This window comes from Lucilia cuprina, chromosome 4 (assembly GCF_022045245.1).
Source record: "Lucilia cuprina isolate Lc7/37 chromosome 4, ASM2204524v1, whole genome shotgun sequence".
Classification (NCBI taxonomy): Eukaryota; Metazoa; Arthropoda; class Insecta; order Diptera; family Calliphoridae; genus Lucilia; species Lucilia cuprina.
This window is the reverse complement of record NC_060952.1, coordinates 60,648,502-60,670,432: the sequence shown is the minus strand read 5'-3', so window position 1 is coordinate 60,670,432 and position 21,931 is coordinate 60,648,502. Positions and strand designations below refer to the sequence as shown.

Here is a 21,931-nt window from a genome sequence, read left to right as displayed (position 1 = left end):
TTCTGAGCCGAATGGTTTAAGGTGGGTATAGGACCAATAGTATTGTGCCTTACAAACATCAACACAAATCCAATGTGGTGTAGGGTATAAAAAATGCTAAAATGCCCTTAAAAGTACCGAAAAATTGAGCGGTGAAGCTATCCTATCTTGTCTGTTGAAAGTACGATGGAGTCCGGATGGAAAGTGCTAGAGGGTAGAAATACATATTCTTATAGGTTTGTTTGGTATTGAAAATGAACAATATCGGTCCATGTTTTCGGATAGCCCCCATACAAGTGGCCCCTAGTAAAGCAGTTTTAACAGTCATAACTTGTTTAAAAATACGAATAAAGCGATGAAATTCGACATAAGTAAGTTTTTTTTATGATCCAAAATTACTATGAAAAATTTGATGAGGATCGGTTTATAATTGACCCCACATATAAGGTCCCCTTCAGAAAATGTTAGTAAATTTCTCAGCTCATTAAAAGCTTAAAAATGGGAGTGTGCCATGAAATTCGACACAAATAAATTTAATATGAACCAAATTCTGTCTACCAAACTTTATGAGGATCGACCCATAATTGACCCTACATCCCTATATAAGGTTCCTTCAGAAAATTACTTTAACGCTTATAACTGCCCTAAAAATATGAGTATATAGATGAAATTCGACATAAGTAAATTTCATTCGAGTGAAACGAGGTTTGATGGTGGGTATATAATATATATATTCGGCATAGCCGAATATAACACCCTTACTTGTTAGTTGTTTTAAAATAGCTTCACACTAATGTATGAAGCGTTCTTTATTCATTAATTAACATTAAAATAATTAATGAAAACTTACAATGAACTGATACTTAAATATATTTTTATTTGAAATAATAAATAATGCAATATTTAATAAATTTCAAACAGACGCAAAGTCAGCAATTATGTTTAAAAGTATTGCAACATAAGTTTTTTACCTTTGTTGCTGCTTAGGTAAGCTTTAACGTGCAATGACCTAAAGTATTAATATTTAATTGTAAATATTTTGGTTCTTAAATTACACAAAGCAACAAGCATCTAAACCAGTGATGTCCAAAATAAAACTGTAGTTGTATTGGTGAGCGAAAAAGAACTGCATTGAAAAAAATTGTGTATACCAAAAAAATTTACGGACAAAATTAACATTTATTTCATATATCATTAAAGAAATTTTCTACATTAATGCTGTTATGACAGTTTCGTAGCAAAAGAATATTTTTTAAGTGTGCGGAATTTAATTTATTACGTTGTTTAGAACCAATGAATTTTAAGTCTGAAAAAATCTTTTCACATAGATACGATGTGGGAAAAAATGACACCGCTTGGATTTCAAAATCATAATTGGTAACGTCACAATTAAAGGGATTAATGCAAAGATCAAGCTGGAGCTGTACTTTCTTAAAATCTTGGAAACTCTCTTCAAACTTTGAAGTTCAAAGTTGGAAAATAATGTTTCAAATATTATGTGGTATTCATGAATTTTAGATAGTTTTAAGTTTTTTATTAAAAAGATGTAAAGTTTTTGGAAAGTTTGAAAAATCTTCAGCTTGAATTTCTGACGAAAGTAAAAATTTGGTTTTAAAAATAAAAACTTCATTTGAAAGATCAAATAAAGTTTTTTCTTTACCCTGTAATTGTATATTAAAATCATTTAGTAATGCTGTAGTGTCTTTTAAATCATATAATCTATTAAGACATTCACCACAACTTAATCACCGAACATCCGTACACATTTTTAAAAATAATTTTTCTTTTTCCCTATCACTAAATCTATCCATATTACTATGAAAAGAATCATAATGAAAAGAATCATAATGTCTTTTTAAAACAAATTCCCTTAAATGTTTTATAACATAATAGGCATTGAGTATTGTCAAACACATTTATAATTATAAAATATTTTTCGTATGCCATATTAAATTCTTTCAGTGCTGTAAACAAAAATATTGAAATAAAATCGTACACCCGCTACACATGTGCATTCGTCGCTGGCTTAGTGACGACTAAACAAAAGACAATAAGAATATGTGTGCTATGAAATGGACATCGTTGATCTAAACATACAAAACGAAAGACATAGAACACCAAAATAAACAACGCAATAAAACCAACCAATATACATCCAAATATACGAACAGAATTCACAAAAACAATATACATAACTCAATGAAGGCAACAGCATCCAAACCCTGTAAACAATAATTTCAGACATGCCTGATGTCAGAAATTTTCTGTAATTATTCTTATACTTTATCAAAATTTTTAACGAATAATATAAATTTCCTTTACTTTTCTGCACATTTTCTGAAGTATTAAACGATTAACATTAGACTTGTCTGCACATTGTCGAAAGGGAATTTTAGTGTTACGACAATTATGATACTAATCTGCACATTGACGAAGTACAATTTGTTTAGACATAAAGGAGAATAGTCTGCACATTTTCTGAAGTAAAATATAAAACGGCTTTAGAATAGTATCCGATAAATCGTCAACTGTACTTAAAAAAGGGAATTTAATTATTATTTTCTCAGTTGGTGTTTGGAAATCATTTAAACAACATCAGCATATGTGATGATTATTGTTTTAATTTCTTTAAACTTTGTTAATACACAAAAATTAGCAAAAAATTAAATAATTTTTTATGGTTTAATTTTATAATTTTAAATAGATGTATGTATACAATGAACTCTGTTTTCGTATATAATACTTAAGTATTATTGTTTAATTTTATTAATTTTAAAAATAATACAAGTAGGAAAGTATAGTCGGGCATGGCCGAACATATAATAACCTACACCATGAGTATATTTTTAAATTTTTTACTTTTTATAAAGATACTTTTATGTTGAATATTATTCCAAAATATTTAAGCAATTTATTGATAAAAAACCAAAATTTATAAATGAGGTTTTATATAGGTCAAATATGGACCGATCCTCGGTAAATTTGGGAAAAGGATATATTTTTAAATAACAATTAGTTTTGTTGAGTTTCATTGCGATACAAATGGTTACAAGTCAATTTTAGACGTTTAAGACATTTTTTGAAGGGAGGTTTGTATGGGGGCTAGGGTCAAATATATATGAAAATAGTTTTCATCAGACGTTGATCGGAATAGTCAGGCCATTTTCTTATACTTGATCAGACTTTTGTATGAACTGTCGGACATTTTATCAGATATTTATCCGAATATTCTTATATTTAATCAGACTTTTGTACGACCTGTCTGTTATTTAATAAGACATTTATCCGACATTTATCAGACTTTCTTATATTTGATCAGACTTTTGTACGAAATGTCGAAAGAATGCCAGGTATGGTATCATACATTTTTCCGACTTGGATCAGATTTGTCGAAAATTCCTTCAGAATATCCCCAGGAATTTACATCAGATTTCGTAACGAATTCTGACCGACAACTCTGCACATTTTTCCGAATTTCCTCAGACAAAGAGTTCCGAATTCCGAGCAACCTTTCATACGATTTTCGTAACGAGTTCGGCAACTTGTGCATACTGTCGGTATGAATTCGGCAAAAATTGTTTAGAGGGAACATACAAAACAAAATACACAGCGGAATAAAACCAAATACATCTACATACAAATGTACAACTTTTTCCAATTTATCAAAGCATGAAAAAAAATTCTTTTTTGATGAAACTATTAGAGGTTTTCCCGGATTTTATTGATTTATAAACCGCTTTTGCTGATTTCTCGCCGATATCTGGGGTCCTCTAAAAACTGATATCAACAGGCGGACATGGCTTAATCGACTATGCTATCTATAAGGATTCAGAATATATTTACTTTACTATTTAATATACATTGAACATTTATAGAAACATAGCTACAAACTATTTTATAATATTTCAAGTCCAACATAAAATTTTAAATTTTAGACCATAACTCGTTTCTTCTATTATATAATATTTAAGTTTGATAGTCAAAATATTGTAACCTCATAGTCGCGACTATCGTTTTGTTTCGTGTTTTCGTCGGCGCGTAATCTCTGCTTGCGTACATTTCATGTTCGTATATTTCTGCTTACACGGCTTCAATATTATTGACTTCGAATAATTTGTGTAGGAAAATATTTTTATACTTTACACCACTATAGTGGGGAGGGTATTATGCTGATGTTTGTAACACCCAAAAGTATACCAATCGGCACAGAATCACTTTCTGAGTCGATTTTTAATGAAATTTGGAATATACTCTTTTCTTTATTTTTATACTTTACACCACTATAGTGGGGAGGGTATTATGCTGATGTTTGTAACACCCAAAAGTATACCAATCGGCACAGAATCACTTTCTGTGTCGATTTTTAATGAAATTTGGAATATACTCTTTTCTTGATTCAAGGACGAACGCTACTGAAAATGGTTAAAATCGGTTCGCCTAGCCCCCATACAACCGTACCCCCCGAATCGGGCCTTTAGGCTCATAATTACGTTAAATGTTTTATTATGTCAACAAAAATCTGTAAAACTTAGTTTTATAGAACTATAAATAACACTACTAATTTTTATAGTGATCGGGCCTCATTTTACCCTAGTCAAAATTCACTTATAATTTCTTATAAAACAATTAAATTCTACATAAATAACTTTAAGGTAGAAGTGAATTCCTCTACAAAAAATAATAAGGATAGGCCCATATTCACCCTTACTCCCCTATGAGCCCTCTTGCAGAAATTCTCTTTTCTTTGTTAATAATACGTAAAAATATTACACAATACGGTTAAAGAACAAATTAAATGCTTTATTTTTTAAAATTATCCACTTATTTAACATATTGACTGGTGTAGGGTATCATATAGTCGGCAATGTCCGACTATACATTCATACTTGTTGGGTATTATAAATATGTTAGTAAATTGCTGCGCCATATATTGAATGCGAAAAAATTTTATATTTGACTGTAAGCTGCAATATACAATAGCTTCTATAGGTAAATAATTTTAGCAAGTCTACTAAAAATATTTCGAATGGGATCAATTAAATATATTATTTTCATAAAATGTGTTTATATTTTAATATTGCATACGTATGCATATGAGAAAATGTGCATTTTGTTTACTAATATATTACTTAGTTTAATCTCTGGTGATAACATCCCAAGTAAAAAAAACAAAAACAATAATACTAAAATTCCACTTTTAAATATCTTTGATGTGGAATTTAATGAACTTATCAAGTTCATAAGAGATGGACTAAATATAAATAAATTTAAAATTATGGCAAAATTGGTAAGATGATACATTTTTTTATACTATTTGATGTTCAAAAGTAGCGTGATACTCCCGAGTCTTATTTGATACTCTCATCAATATTTGCTTATAATTGTCAAAATGAAACAAATAAAAGTATTATAAAAAGGCTAATACAATTTGGAGTAATGGAATTCTCTTCAACATTACTAGAAATAAAACTACCTAGTTCATAACATAACTATCATAAGGTAGAATCAGTAGAAAAGTAAGTTTACATGTCTTGAATTGTCACAAAAAAGAATATAAAACATCAAATAAAAATTATTATTTTTTTCTGAAAAAATAAACTTAATAATTTTCAGAAAAAAAATTGCAAAGCCAATAAATATAACGTGATATTTTTCGTAGTTTTTCATTTGGACATTTTGAAGTTGTTTTGTTTTCAATTCTTTTGTGTTTGACTTCATAAGGCAGATATTTGAAAATTCTCTCTACTGATTCTAACTGGTAATGGTTGTATCATGACCTGGTTTTATACCCTTCACCTAAACAACGATGCTTTTGAAACAGTTATTTTGCATATTTTTAGTAGGAGTCTTCTTTGCTGTTTTTTATTAATTTTGGTAAATCCAAGTATATTAATAATAATTGTTAATAATATATCAATAATAAGTTTAGAATTTAACCCATTTCTTAAATGTTTAAAAAAGTTTCCATTGTTTTGTCAACCAATATATACATATTATACAGTGTGTGACAAAACAATGGAAACTTTTTCTAAATTTCCACAAGCGGACTCAAAACCCAAAACTTTAATAGAAAATTAATTTTTTTAAGAATTTTATTTGTATATTTCCTTATGCATCCAAATTAATAACATTTCATGAATATAATTAATTTAATTAAAAAAATAAAACAAGATTAAAGTATTTGTTTTTTTGTTACTGACAAAACAATGGAAACTTTGGTATTATCTTAACAAAATTGGTAAGAACTTGTCAGAAACTCAGAATATATTTCTGTAACTTTTACTTTGTATTACTTGTGACGGGTACGTTGTTACTAAGAAAAACACAGTTGGTACTGACCAACTGGTCAGCACTGAACGTGATTATATTTAGGAACTATTCTGGTGCTTTTACTTCAACCCTTGGAGAAACATACCTGTATGACCACTCGTCCAGCTGACATGGTATAAATGTTCTTAATTTTGTAGGTCTTCACAAAACACTTTATATTTGGAAAGAGAAATTCAATATTAAATTTATAATTTTCAAACATAGTTGTTTACTTTATTTCGTTAATTTGTTTATGGTTTTTTTGTTTGTTTTCCTTGGAAGAACTGTCAAATATTTTTGTAGAGTAATCATGGTTTTATGTTCACGACATACAGTGAAGTTATAGACTTTTATGCCCATTCACAGAAACGATGCACTTAACGAAAAAAGTCATGTAATGACCTTACAATGATCTTGAGAAAAACGATGTAAGAGGGAGAAACTAGGGGTGGTGGGTTTTATGATCGTTGAGAACGACTTCAACATAAGACTTACAAGATCACGTTGATCATTATGTCATAGATAAGTGAAAGTGGAAGTCTAATTGTATTCATTAGTAACGCAAGTCATTGAACAAAATATTTGTAATTAAGAAAGACAAAGTGAATTAAGCTAATTATATTAATAAACCACCTAATTAATATAAATAGCATAAATCAAAGGTGAGATGAATAAGTTATTAAATAACCAATAGCCTTATGACATTATGCAATGAATTAAATGTTATACTTAAATATAAATTACTTAGATAATTGTATTTTAGGTATTGCATAATTTCAATTGTATAAAATCATAAGTAATCGTAATAAAAAAAAAACAGATAGTTGTAATAATTGAGTTTGATGTCTCATTCAAAAAGGAATCACCAGTGTCGCAGAGCCATCTATTTGTAAGAAAACAAGGCCCATTTTACAGTTTAGCAAAGACAGAGGCAAACACAAGGTATTTTCAGCCAAGATTGAATAAAGAAAATCCCCCCGAGAGAAATTTCCCACGTGGCGAAATCATAATTGTGTCAGCGAAGACAACAACCTAGAACAGTGGGAACATTGGGCAAGTGTAGATCGTACGGTAAAGCCAATAAAAGAAAATTCAGGGTAAGCGTTAAGAAGAAAACTCTATAGTAGACACTGGTGATATTCTAATGACCCATACGACCTTTAAGGTCACGTGATAGGTTGAAAGTCACCTTGAATATAAAGGGCAAAAAGAAAACTAACCTAAAAGTTCTTGTAGTTATATGTTATATGTGTGCATGTTACAAATCTAGGATCATATTTAAAAAAAAAAAAAAAAAAAAAAACAAATCAGATAATTAAATTCTAAAGCTAAAAAAAATTCAATATATAAATTCAATAAAATCAATTGAGAAAAAAAAACACCTAATATCGATTTTTTTTAAATAATTTTTCTATAATTCTGAAAATCACTTAAATATAATATTACATAAGTAATATTTTTGTTATAATCGTTAGTATTATTATTAATTTTGTTATTATTATTATTATTAATCTTATTAACATTAATTTAATTATTATTATTTTGTTATTATTAATTTTATTATTATTAATTTTGTTGTTAAGTACTGAATTTGTTATTAAATTATAAAAAAAATATTTAACATTTCTTGCCATATAATTGTAATTCACAAAAAAATAATATTTTAAAAACTCTAATACATACTTATGTATACATGTTTTTAAGATATTATTATTTAATAATTTTTTAAAAAAGGTACGCCATATTAAATACACACATAAATAAATAAATTAAATTATATTAAACTAAAAAAAAATAAAAATAAAATAAAACTAAAATAAAATACGATAAATTAAAAATAAAATAAAATAAAATAAAATAAAATAAAATAAAATAAAATAAAATGAAATGAAATGAAATAAAATAAAATAAAATAAAAATAAAATAATATAAAACAAAATAAAACAAAATAAAATAAAATAAAAAAAAAATAAAATAATATAAAACAAAATAAAATAGAATAGAATAAAATAAAATAATATAAAAACAAAACACAACAATTAGCATTATTCTTAATCAGAATAAGCGATTGTTTTGTTTTCTTATTAAATTTGTTTTTATATTTAATCATGAATGTTTATAAAGAAAATATATGAAATTATTAACATAAATCATTATAAAGAAAATATATAAAATTATTTGAAAACTTTATAAGTTAATTTCTATCTACATTTTTTATAATTTTGTTAAATTCATGTTAAATTTTCTAATTTATGTTTATTTTCTTTAATTTATAACTAAAATAAAGTTTTTATAATATTTTGATTATGATAATCTGAAATTCACAATTTTTGTCAATCATGGAAAGCTAAATTAGACAAGGTAATGGTGTGAATCGTGGTTACTGGTAAGTTTTGTTTAGGGGTTTTAGTCATAACAAATACGAGTTCACTAGAACCAAGGATGGCTGCAACATTGTCATATCAGGGGTGGGCAACTCGTGAAGGTTATCCCAGCACAACCTTCAGTGACACTATCCAACCATAGGGACCTGCCGTTTCTACTGTCAAACGTCCGTCTGGTCTATTTTGGGTATTCATTTCGTAGTGTAACTGTTTTGTGTTTAATATTTTGAAATAATAAGGCACGAATAAATTTTTAAGTGTGGAGGACACGAGTGGAAAAGAACCACCTCCTAATCCCGACGAGCTAATGCCGTGCGACCACCAGCGTGCCGGTTCCACTTACCAAGAAGTTTCTCACATTTATGGCGCCCAACGTGGGGCATCCTTTAAAAATGCCATACATATCAATACTTAAAGGTTTATATCATTAACACAAGTCCCGGAAGGTGTAACAGTTATAACGCCATGCCTGGTTGCGGTGTTTATTTTATGATCAGTTAAGTATTGATGAACCTATTATTTTGATTCGAAATGATTCCAATAAAGTAAGTCATAAAGCATTAGACTAACACGTCCAGACTTTATCAGCGACTTTATGGAATTCATGAAGATGAAACTTAATTTGTTCTCTCATATAGAGTTTTGTTTTGTAAATAGAGTCAAGTTTTTTTTTCGTTGACAGTAGAACCAAAGGCATAGAAAATACAGTTCCGAACACAATCTATGGTATAGTAAATACTTAAAGGTTTATATCATTAACACAAGTCCCGGAAGGTGTAACAGTTATAACGCCATGCCTGGTTGCGGTGTTTATTTTATGATCAGTTAAGTATTGATGAACCTATTATTTTGATTCGAAATGATTCCAATAAAGTAAGTCATAAAGCATTAGACTAACACGTCCAGACTTTATCAGCGACTTTATGGAATTCATGAAGATGAAAATACAGTTCCGAACACAATCTATGGTATAGTAAATTTTATTTAATTTTCGTAATGAAAATCAATTTTAAAATGTTACAAATTCGATGTTTTGGTAAAATATAAATATATTTCACTTATGATTAAATTCATAGTATATGGAAAATATATTAGGATATTGGTATACAGAAAACTCCAAAGAAAAGGATTTACGAGTCACCAAATATAAACTTCCAGCCAACCAACTTCATGATTCACATCAACCAGTCACATCTGAAATCGAGAAAAGAAGAAATTAAAAACAATTATTATTATCGACAATTAGCATTATCGAAATTAATATATATATTTATTTAGATTAAAAATTTAACGTAGAACTAACAAAATAATAAAATTTCTTAATAATTAATGTGTAAATTAGTCATTAACAATACTAAAAAGATAGTTCGTTATATACATTTTTTTTTGTCATTTATTGTACTAATTCTTTGATATTTGTTTTCTTAATTTATTGTTATCTATTTCGTTTTAAATATTAAATCAATACTTGTTTCAATATATTTTTCTGATCGTATGTTTATACATTTCACAGTGGGGCAGAATGGAATTTTTTTGGAAATAAATCTGGCATTTCTAAACGGCTGATCCGATCGGGATAAAATTTGGCGTGAGCGTAGCCAAGGAGTATTCGAGTTTAAGTTTTGAAGATGAACCCCGCAGATGCCCCAGGGACGGAGCTGTGGCGGCTCAAATAGGGTACCTACGACATGTAAAATTTTTTAACTCGTGTCATTTTTTTGTTTTTCACCCAAATACAAAAATTTTTATATTTTCTGAAAGCGCTCGACGAGATCTTGAAACATGCTTGGACATACTACTTATCTCTTATTATACTACTTATCTCTTGTTATAGGCATTTAAAAATTTAGTGATACAAAATTTACCATACCTTGGTCCGCCTTTTTTTGAATACCGGGCGTAATTTTGGACCAAATGGACTCAATTTTTTCTTGTTAGACAACAAAATTTCCAATAATATACAAAGTAAAAAATTACGAACTGTCTACCTATTAACATTTTGGACTATATTACTATAACCTGTAATTCAGTCATTGATATTTCTTATTAGTGAATGAATCGAAATTATCATTACCTGTATATTTTTACCTACATGATCATAAACGAAACAGAACCAAATGATCTGTCGAAAAATTGATGTAAAAAATAGTTATAAATTTCTGAAAATTTAAGCATAATAGGACTTTTCAATTATAAGGATAAGCAAACAAATAGAAAATAGGTAAATATAAGATTTAAACATGTTCTGTCATATTTAATACTAAAATATGAAAAATATGAAATTAAAGGACACAGGTTTAAATGAACATATTTTTGAATATAATTGAGATATTGGCTTGAAATTTTTTGTAAAGGGTCGAGAATTTCCATATCTAACAAAAGATATTAAGGGATAAATATGGACTAAATTGTTGTAGCTATCTGCGACCCTATTAAAATTTTGATATAAATCATAGTTTTAGAAATTTAAGAAATATGTAATATATGACAAAATCTTTATTTATGAACAAAACTCAATGAAATCTTCAACGCTTGTTAAATTTGTCATTTCAAATAAGAAAATGCAAAAAAAAATTAAAAAGGTCAAAGGGCATCCCGCAATTCCCAAAAATAGGAATGAAAATCCCAAAAATGGGATTTTTTAAATTTTTGCCCATAGGGTCCACATTTCTTTCAGGGCTGGGAAAATACTTTTGGAGTAAAAAGAAAACATATTGAGGTTTCCAAAACTGCTTTCAGTTTTCTTATCCCAGCTTTGGGATTTTAGAACATGTCGCCCAAAGTTGAAGTTTTGATAAAAAATAGGTCATATTCGGAAGGACGCAGTGGCAACATTTTCAAAAAATAGGACAAGTTTTTTACGCCAAAGCGTTCTGCGTAAAGATACCTTTTTGAAAATTGTTATATGTTCTTAAAGAAAATTTTATTTTATTAATAAAAGAGTTAAGACACATTTTGGGCAAAAAAAAAAAACGGCAAAAATCTAAAATTTTTTGAATTTTTAAATTAAAAAACGTATATTTTTGGATCTGTAAATGATATTGATCTGAATTTTTTGTATATTATTGGAAATTTTGTTGTCTAACTAACAAGAAAAAATTGAGTCCATTTGGTCCAAAATTACGCCCGGTATTCAAAAAAAGGCGGACCAAGGTATGGTAAATTTTGTATCACTAAATTTTTAAATGCCTATAACTCGGATATTATAAGAGATAAGTAGTATGTAAGCATGTTTTTTCAAAATCTCGTCGAGCGCTTTCAGAAAATATAAAAAATATAAATCTTTGTATTTGGGTGAAAAACAAAAAAATGGCACTAGTTTAAAAATTTTACATGTCGTAGGTACCCTACTTTGAGCCGCCACAGCTCCGTCCCTGGGGCAGCCGTTTAGAAATGCCAGATTTATTTCCAAAAAATTTCCATTCTGCCCCACTGTGCATTTGAGAATAATTCGATCCAAACTTTTCTTGTTTAGTTGATAAACAAACTACTCTTGTTTCCTAAGTCTTTCGTTTTGTTTAGTTATTTTCTTCAAACAAAACATTTACAAATACTTTTTTTATATAATTTTTTTTAGTTTTCATTCATAAGTTCATGCGATTGGAATATGTAGATAATATATATTGAAAAGAAAAGATATTCGATATTCACTATTGAGATTGAAAGTATTTTGCTTTTATATCTTTTCCAATTTGACTTATAAAATCTAATTGTCGTGTACTGAGAATTAAAATCTGTATTGTGTATTTGTTTAATACTTAGTATGTATTTCTACTTTACTAACTAAGAAAATTTTTGCTAGTGCTGTTTATTTTCATTATAATTATTACTTCATTTGATATTTCTTATTTGAATCTTAATATTCTTAAACCCTATAATAATTTTGCTACAGCATAATTCTAAGACTTTTCAAATTTCCATAGAAAAATTCACCTTATCAAGATTGACTTCCATTCTGACTAAATTAGCTACTTGAGTTGTTAGGATTTAAATTGATTAGATCGGTAACGAGTTTACTCGATAGCCTGCTAGGTAAAAGTTATAAGGAATTTTGAAATCAGGGAAATAGGATTCCACTATGACAAGTGTTCCTGAAAAGACAACAAATACAAGGTCATCAAGTCGCATACAAGCTAGAACTCGCGATGGGTCAACATCGGCAGCGACAAATCAACAGCATACTAACAAGCCTCCTACTCCTCAAATGAGCACGAACGCGATACTACCGTTAATGTCACTACAGTTTCCGACAGGTCCTTAGACTTCATCTTCTCCAGAATCTGGTACAACTATTCAATCTCCCGAATATAGTAGTAACGCAGCGAGAAGTGTTGTAGTTGAAGAACGTGCAAATATACCCCAACAAAATACTAGAATGCCACGGTTAAACGAAGAAGTGAATCCTGAGATGCCAGTGAATGGGCATGGGTTATCATTACAGGATTACATTAGAGCCTCAGTAGGATCGGCGCAAGCTATGATTATGAAAGAGGTACAGGATAACTTAAAGGCTTTGGTCCCACAGATTATCCGAGATTCACTACGATCCGAACAAAATTCCACAATGGAAACTCAACCGGGAAATCAAACCAACAGAAACAACCATCATGATCGTACTCCGGACCAAAATCACAACAATACAAACTGCACCAATCAAAATAGCGTTCCACAGTTCAATCAACACCAAACACCAATATACTCCAAAAAATACACCCACTTATCATCATAATTCACCATTACAGATGAAAAAATGGGGTTTTAAATATGACGGCAACAACCAAGTTTTGAGTGTAGACGACTTTGTGTTCCGTGTTGAAGCACTACGCGAAGATTACCAATGTCCTTGGAGCACATCTATGAAGGGTTTTCACCACTTAGTGACAGGAGGAGCTCAACAATGGTTTTGGAATTTTAGAAGGCAAAATCCCTCAAAAATTTGGAAAGACGTCAACATCCGACTGAATCTGCCGATTCCTTTATAGCCGAAATCGTGAAATTGCAAAATCAACTTAAAGTTAGAATTCCAGAATATGAACTGGTAAGACTGGTGAAGGACAATCTTAAAGAGGGGGTGACGCAGCTTATTTTCCCTATGGAGATAAGTAGCCTGGACCATCTACTCGAGGAATGCCGTAGAGCTGAGCGCAATATTGCAAAGAGACCATCCTACCGTCTACAACCAAACCACCCGCGCAGGATAAACGAACTGGAATTTGAAAGAATTCCGGAGGAGAATCAATATCAAATCGAAGCCGTTAATCACACCAGTACTCCAGGCAAACAACTTATCTGCTGGAATTGCAAAACTCCCGGCCATACATTTATCGACTGTACGCTGACCCAGAGAAATTTATTTTGTTATAGGTGTGGGTTCGAAAATGTGATCTCTCCAAATTGTCCAAATTGCAAGGGAAACAGTCAAAAGAACATGATGAAAACTGGACCAATATGTTCAACACAAAATCAGCTCCAGTAAACAAAAATATTTCAACACATCTAAACAATAACTACAGACCAGAAGAATACAAAATGCAGGAAAACGTAAAAGAAATAAATAATCTTAAAAATTTAACAGAAAGTAAAGAAATTGATACGAAAGTTACATTACAGCCTAGGAAAACGGAGAGGATGCTAAAAGAACTAATACCATATGAAACTAGACTAGAAAATTATAATAAGAAAAGGGCAGAGATTTTTAATGACATAGACCATAAACATACAAAACGAATGATTAAAACTAGGGAAAGATTTCATAAACGGAAACAGGAAAGAAAAGAAATAGCATCAACAACCTTGAATAATGACTTTGATATAAGACCCTATATGGAAGTAAACGTAAACGGACTCAAACTGAAAGGACTAATGGATAGTGGAGCTACGATAAGTTGCTTAGGGCGTGATTGTGTTGAAAATGCTGAAAAGATGAACACTCAAATCATTGATTTCAAATCATCTATACGAACTGCAGATGGCGGAACTCATCGAATTATAGGAAAAATCAAAACACAAATACAGTGCGGGAATAAAGTGGAGGAAATGATGCTATATTTGGTTCCAAATCTCCAACAAGAACTTATATTCGGTTATGACTTTTGGCAACGTTTAGGAATTAAAATAAGCATTAATTCGGAGATTATTAATGAGTTAACAACAGTAGAAGAGGAAATGAAAATGCACAAGTTAAACGAACAACAATCGATTAAACTCGAAAACGTAAAACTTTTTTTCAAATGTTATACAAAGTATGGGCTTGGCAAAACACATTTAGAAACTCATACTATTGATACGGGAAACGCACCAGCGAAAAAAATGCGATACTACCCAGTGAGCCCAGCGATTCAAAAGTTAAATTACGCCGAATTGGACCGAATGTTAGACCTTGACGTAATCGAAGTTGCTACGAATGCCGAATGGAATAACCGAACAACATTAGTCATTGAACCTAATAAAAACCGTCTCTGTTTAGATGCCAGGGAGTTGAACAAAGTCACGCGAAAAGATGCATACCCCCTCCCCAATATCGACGGATTATTAGCTCGTTTAGGCGACACGCATTATATCTCGGCAATAGATTTGAAGGATGCCTTTTGGCAGATTCCGCTCGAAGAATCTACCAGACCAAAGACCGCATTCACAGTCCCCGGTAGACCTCACTACCAGTTCAAGGTAATGCCATTTGGACTGTGTAATGCGGCCCAACGTCTCTGTCGCCTTATGGATAAAATAATCCCGTCCGAATTGAAAGATCGCATCTTTGTCTATTTAGATGACTTGCTGGTTGTTTCACCCGACTTCAATACACATACGACAATGCTGAAAATCGTTGGAAATAAACTCTCAGATGCAGGACTCACTATTAACATGCAAAAGTCTAAATTCTGTTATAAAGAGTTACGTTATCTTGGCTATATCGTGGGAGGTGGTAAGCTTAAACCAGATACCAGTAAAATGGATGCGATATTAAATATAAAACCACCTAAAAACCCGAAAGACGTTCGAAGATTTCTCGGTACCGTCGGATGGTACCGAAGATTTATTCAAGATTTCTCTACACTAACCTCACCGATTACAGATACGCTGAAGAAATCATCAAAGTTTGTTTTCACCCCGGAAGCTTGTAAAGCTTTCGAAGAGCTGAAGAAAAGACTAGTTACCAGTCCAGTACTGACAAGTCCCGATTTCGAACGACCCTTTTTTGTACAGTGTGACGCTTCGAATGTAGGAATTGGAGCCGTTTTATTTCAGAATTACGACGAAGATGGCGAACACCCTATTGAATTCTTTTCTAAAAAGTTAAATACAGCACAACAGAACTACTCGACAACTGAAAAAGAATGCCTCGCGGAAGTCCTGGCGATAGACAAATTCAGACAGTACATTGAGCTTATGGAATTCACAGTCATTACTGATCATTCTAGTCTCAAATGGCTGATGAAGCAGCAGGACTTAAGCGGACGATTAGCTCGATGGAGCTTAAAACTACAACATTATAAGTTTAACATAGAACAAAGGAAAGGTAGTAAGAATGTAGTTCCAGATATGTTGTCGAGACTAGAAGTAGAAGAAGTGACAGTACCTACCCCCAATATAGATTTCGACTCCGAAGAGTTTAAAGGTACTGAGTATACAACTTTGATTGATACAATCCAACAAAATAAGGATAGATTACCAGATCTCAAGGTAGAAGATAAAATCGTATATAAAAGAGTTAGATTCAATCAGGACGAAGTTGAGAACGAAGAAGATTGTTAGAAAATCTGGTTGCCTAATGGACTTACGAACGAAATAATAAGAAAATCTCATATCAATAACACCGCTCACGGCGGTACAGCAAAAACTCTTTTTAACATTAGGGAATTCTTCTATTGGCCATATATTTTTAAACAAATAAAGAAATTTATACGAGAATGTGATACCTGTAAGAAAATAAAACATCCGAAACAAACCTTAAGGCCCACAATGGGAAATGAAGTCGTAACGCAAAGGCCCTTTCAAAAAATCTACGTCGACTTTCTTGGTCCCTACCCAAGGTCAAAATCCAGTAACACGTACATATTCATTGTACTAGATCATAAAAGGAAATTTGTGTTATTAAGAGCAATGCCTAAAGCAACAACTAAAGCTGTAAACAAATTCCTAATCGACGAGATTTTCCATAAATTCAGTGTACCAGAAACACTACACTCAGATAACGGCAAACAGTTCATATCAGAATCCTTTCAAGACCTATTGAAAACGTATGGAGTCACCCATATGCGGACGGCCATTCACTCTCCACAGGCCAACGCAAGCGAAAGAGTGAACCAATCAATTTTGGCAAGTATAAGAAGCCATCTACAACAAGACCAGTCGAAATGGGACGAAAATTTTATCGAAAATCGAGTGTTCCTTACGATCAACAGTTCACGCGTCAACAGGAGTAACGCCATATTTCGCTCTCACCGGATACAATATGGTCACTCACGCGCAAGCCTATTTCATTCTGCGTAAACTCGGAGCTCTTGATAGTAATGAGATTGTATTACCTAAGGCAGAACAGATGAGATTAATACACGAAAAAATCAACACAAAAATACATGAGGCATACAAACGGAATGCAAATTCATACAATAAAAAGAGTAGATCGATAACTTTTCAACCTGGACAGGAAGTATTTAGAAAGAACTTTATCCAAAGCAACTTTGCCAAGGGTATTAATGCAAAGTTATGTAGGCCATGGTTGAAGTGTCGGATAAGATCGAGAGTAGGACTAAATCAATACGAGGTAGAGAATTTGAGAGGACAACTGATAGGTACGATACACTCTCAACATCTAAAACAGTAGCTAAGTATCAAAACTACTATAAATGAGAATTTATACGATTATTAGGAAAAGTATAGGTAGATAATATATCATTTATTATGCCGCTATTAAATTTTCTTATTGATTGAAGAAATCTTATCTATACAATTTTTTTTTCATTATAAAAGAAGTAACTTGATGTTAGAAGAATGGATGACAGGTATGTAATTTGAAAACTTCTTTGTTAATGAATCTTTGACGTTATTAAAATACAAACTATTCCCTATGACAATGACTCATGATACTAAACAACACAATACAGATTAACCTCCACTAAAATAAAGATAAATGTACTCTTTTTGACAGCAATAAAATCAACAGTAATTGACCTAATCTTGTAATACACCTACAGTAATCATCTAGCCACTATACGGTCAAGCTAAATACAAATTTTTCAGGTCCTTGGTTAAACTTACAATTATTTATTTTATTTTATAGTAACTTACACAGTTTTACAAGATTCCAAACACAAATCGAATAGAGCTTCTCACGAATTCAAACTTAAATAATGATGAATAGGTCTGTAAAAGAGATAAAGACTTTTGAAAATGAAACAAAAAGATTACATTGAAACATACCGCGAAAATTTTGACATCAGTATATTTCTAAAGTCATACTCGTTTTAGTTAAATAGTTCCATGTATGTAATACCATAGGACACGTGGAAAATATTATAAATTTCGTCTTGATCTTACCCATATAGTTTATCCTTCTTCACATAAAACTTCAATAGTACAATCGATCAAATAGAGAATACTTAACTTTCGGATAAATACATCTAGAACCTATAAGCTATAGTGTCCCCGAACTGCGTGTTTCCCAACTTTTGTCGCATCATGGAATTAGCAACAAAAGCTGGCTTTGTGACGGGTACGTTGTTACTAAGAAAAACACAGTTGGTACTGACAAACTGGTCAGCACTGAACGTGATTATATTTAGGAACTATTCTGGTGCTTTTACTTCAACCCTTGGAGAAACATACCTGTATGACCACTCGTCCAGCTGACATGGTATAAATGTTCTTAATTTTGTAGGTCTTCACAAAACACTTTTTATTTGGAAAGATAAATTCAATATTAAATTTATAATTTTCAAACATAGTTGTTTACTTTATTTCGTTAATTTGTTTATGGTTTTTTGTTTGTTTTCCTTGGAAGAACTGTCAAATATTTTTGTAGAGTAATCATGGTTTTATGTTCACGACATACAGTGAAGTTATAGACTTTTATGCCCATTCACAATAACGATGCACTTAACGAAAAAAGTCATGTAATGACCTTACATTGATCTTGAGAAAAACGATGTAAGAGGGAGAAACTAGGGGTGGTGGGTTTTATGATCGTTGAGAACGACTTCAACATAAGACTTACAAGATCACGTTGATCATTATGTCATAGATAAGTGAAAGTGGAAGTCTAATTGTATTCATTAGTAACGCAAGTCATTGAGCAAAATATTTTTAATTAAGAAAGACAAAGTGAATTAAGCTAATTATATTAATAAACCACCTAATTAATATAAAAAGCAATAGCATAAATCAAAGGTGAGATGAATAAGTTATTAAATAACCAATAGCCTTATGACATTATACAATGAATTAAATGTTATACTTAAATATAAATTACTTAGATAATTGTATTTTAGGTATTGCATAATTTCAATTGTATAAAATCATAAGTAATCGTAATAAAAAAAACAGATAGTTGTAATAATTGAGTTTGATGTCTCATTCAAAAAGGAATCACCAGTGTCGCAGAGCCATCTATTTGTAAGAAAACAAGGCCCATTTTACAGTTTCGCAAAGACAGAGGCAAACACAAGGTATTTTCAGCCAAGATTGAATAAAGTAAATCCCCCCGAGAGAAATTTCCCACGTGGCGAAATCATAATTGTGTCAGCGAAGACAACAACCTAGAACAGTGGGAACATTGGGCAAGTGTAGATCGTACGGTAAAGCCAATAAAAGAAAATTCAGGGTAAGCGTTAAGAAGAAAACTCTATAGTAGACACTGGTGATATTCTAATGACCCATACGACCTTTAAGGTCACGTGTTAGGTTGAAAGTCACCTTGAATATAAAGGGCAAAAAGAAAACTAACCTAAAAGTTCTTGTAGTTATATGTTATATGTGTGCATGTTACAAATCTAGGATCATATTTAAAAAAAAAAAAAAAAAAAAAAAAACAAATCAGATAATTAAATTCTAAAGCTAAAAAAAAATTCAATATATAAATTCAATAAGATGAATTGAGAAAAAAAAACACCTAATATCGATTTTTTTTAAATAATTTTTCTATAATTCTGTAAATCACTTAAATATAATATTACATAAGTAATATTTTTGTTATAATCGTTAGTATTATTAATTTTGTTATTATTATTATTATTATTATTATTATTATTATTAATCTTATTAACATTAATTTAATTATTATTATTTTGTTATTATTAATTTTGTTATTATTAATTTTGTTGTTAAATATTGAATTTGTTATTAAATTATAAAAAAAAATATTTAACATTTTTTGCCATATAATTGTAATTCACAAAAAAATAATATTTTAAAAACTCTAATACATACTTATGTATACATGTTTTTAAGATATTATTATTTAATATTTTTTTAAAAAAGGTACGCCATATTAAATACACACATAAATAAATAAATTAAATTATATTAAACTGAAAACAAAATAAAAATAAAATAAAACTAAAATAAAATAAAATACGATAAAATAAAATTAAAATAAAATATAATAAAATAAAATGAAATAAAATAAAATAAAATAAAATAAAATAAAATAAAATAATATAAAATAAAATAAAATAAAAATAAACTAAAATAATATAAAACAAAATAAAATAAAATAAAAAAAAAAAATAAAAATAAAATAAAATAATATAAAACAAAATAAAATAGAATAAAATAAAATAATATAAAAACAAAACACAACAATTAGCATTATTCTTAATCAGAATAAGCGATTGATTTGTTTTTTTTATTAAATTTGTTTTTATATTTAAACATGAATGTTTATAAAGAAAATATATGAAATTATTAACATAAATCATTATAAAGAAAATATATAATATCATTTGAAAACTTTATAAGTTAATTTCTATCTACATTTTTTATAATTTTGTTAAATTCATGTTAAATTTTCTAATTTATGTTTAATTTTTTAATTTATAACTAAAATAAAGTTTTTATAATATTTCGATTATGATAATCTGAAATTCACAATTTTTGTCAATCATGGAAAGCTAAATTAGACAAGGTAATGGTGTGAATCGTGGTTACTGGTAAGTTTTGTTTAGGGGTTTTAGTCATAACAAATACGAGTTCACTAGAACCAAGGATGGCTGCAACATTGTCATATCAGGGGTGGGCAACTCGTGAAGGTTATCCCAGCACAACCTTCAGTGACACTATCCAACCATAGGGACCTGCCGTTTCTACTGTCAAACGTCCGTCTGGTCTATTTTGGGTATTCATTTCGTAGTGTAACTGTTTTGTGTTTAATATTTTGAAATAACAAGGCACGAATAAATTTTTAAGTGTGGAGGACACGAGTGGAAAAGAACCACCTCCTAATCCCGACGAGCTAATGCCGTGCGACCACCAGCGTGCCGGTTCCACTTACCAAGAAGTTCCTCACATACTTCATGACATCAGAGATGAATTGAAAAAATAATTGAATAATAAAATTCATTTGAAAAATTTTGCTATTCCCTTATAACCGCATCCTAAAAATAAGGAACTGAAAGGACAATTTTTGAGTCCATATCTTGGAGCTACTATTTTCCATAGATTTTCTCTGAAGTTGATATATGGTGAATAGGCAGGCCACTTTAATTTTCGAGTCTAGCCACTCGATTGCAAATCTAAAGTTGGCTTTTAGGGTCATTATCGTTTTTAAAACTCCAAACTATTGGCCTAGTTTCCACACGGGAGGAATACTGCATGTATTCTAATGGATTTCTACGTTATACCATACATAGTATCTTTTTATAATTGAATTCGACCAATACCTTGCCCTAAAAAATAGTTCTATACCATAATTTTGCCACCGATAAACATAATATTCTTCGGGTTCAGTATTTTTCCCCTTTGGCCGCCTTACAAATGCCCTAAAACTAAATGTTCCAACTAAATTTGGACACGTCTATAAAAAGTATACTTTTTCATATGAAATCGACCTGTTTATGTTATCTTTTGCAATGAGTAGACGAATAGAACGATTCTTTCCAAAACTAAGACGTTTTCCCGCAGGGCGAGTACAACCAAGGACAGACTAATTTTCCATGTGATCAACAATAGGAGTTCATATTTCCAACTTTTTATTAATAACTATCCTAGAGAAGTAATTTTTTGGAACTTTTCGAATTCTATTGTCATCAAATTATCCTGTATTT

General features: G+C 30.2%; 1 protein-coding gene and 1 long non-coding RNA gene across 3 annotated transcripts in view; one reads left to right on the top strand and one right to left on the bottom strand.

Annotated features, from left to right (window-relative positions):
* The window catches only part of LOC111689226 (synaptosomal-associated protein 25), a 648,407-nt gene that overhangs the window by 369,218 nt on the left and 257,258 nt on the right, over nucleotides 1–21,931 (top strand). The gene's annotated exons all lie outside the window — the stretch shown is intronic.
* LOC124419312 lies at nucleotides 9,618–18,067 on the bottom strand. The gene is made up of 2 exons (XR_006940474.1): nucleotides 17,961–18,067; nucleotides 9,618–9,866 (listed from the first exon to the last, which is right to left on the bottom strand). It is a non-coding gene; the product is annotated as an uncharacterized LOC124419312 (long non-coding RNA).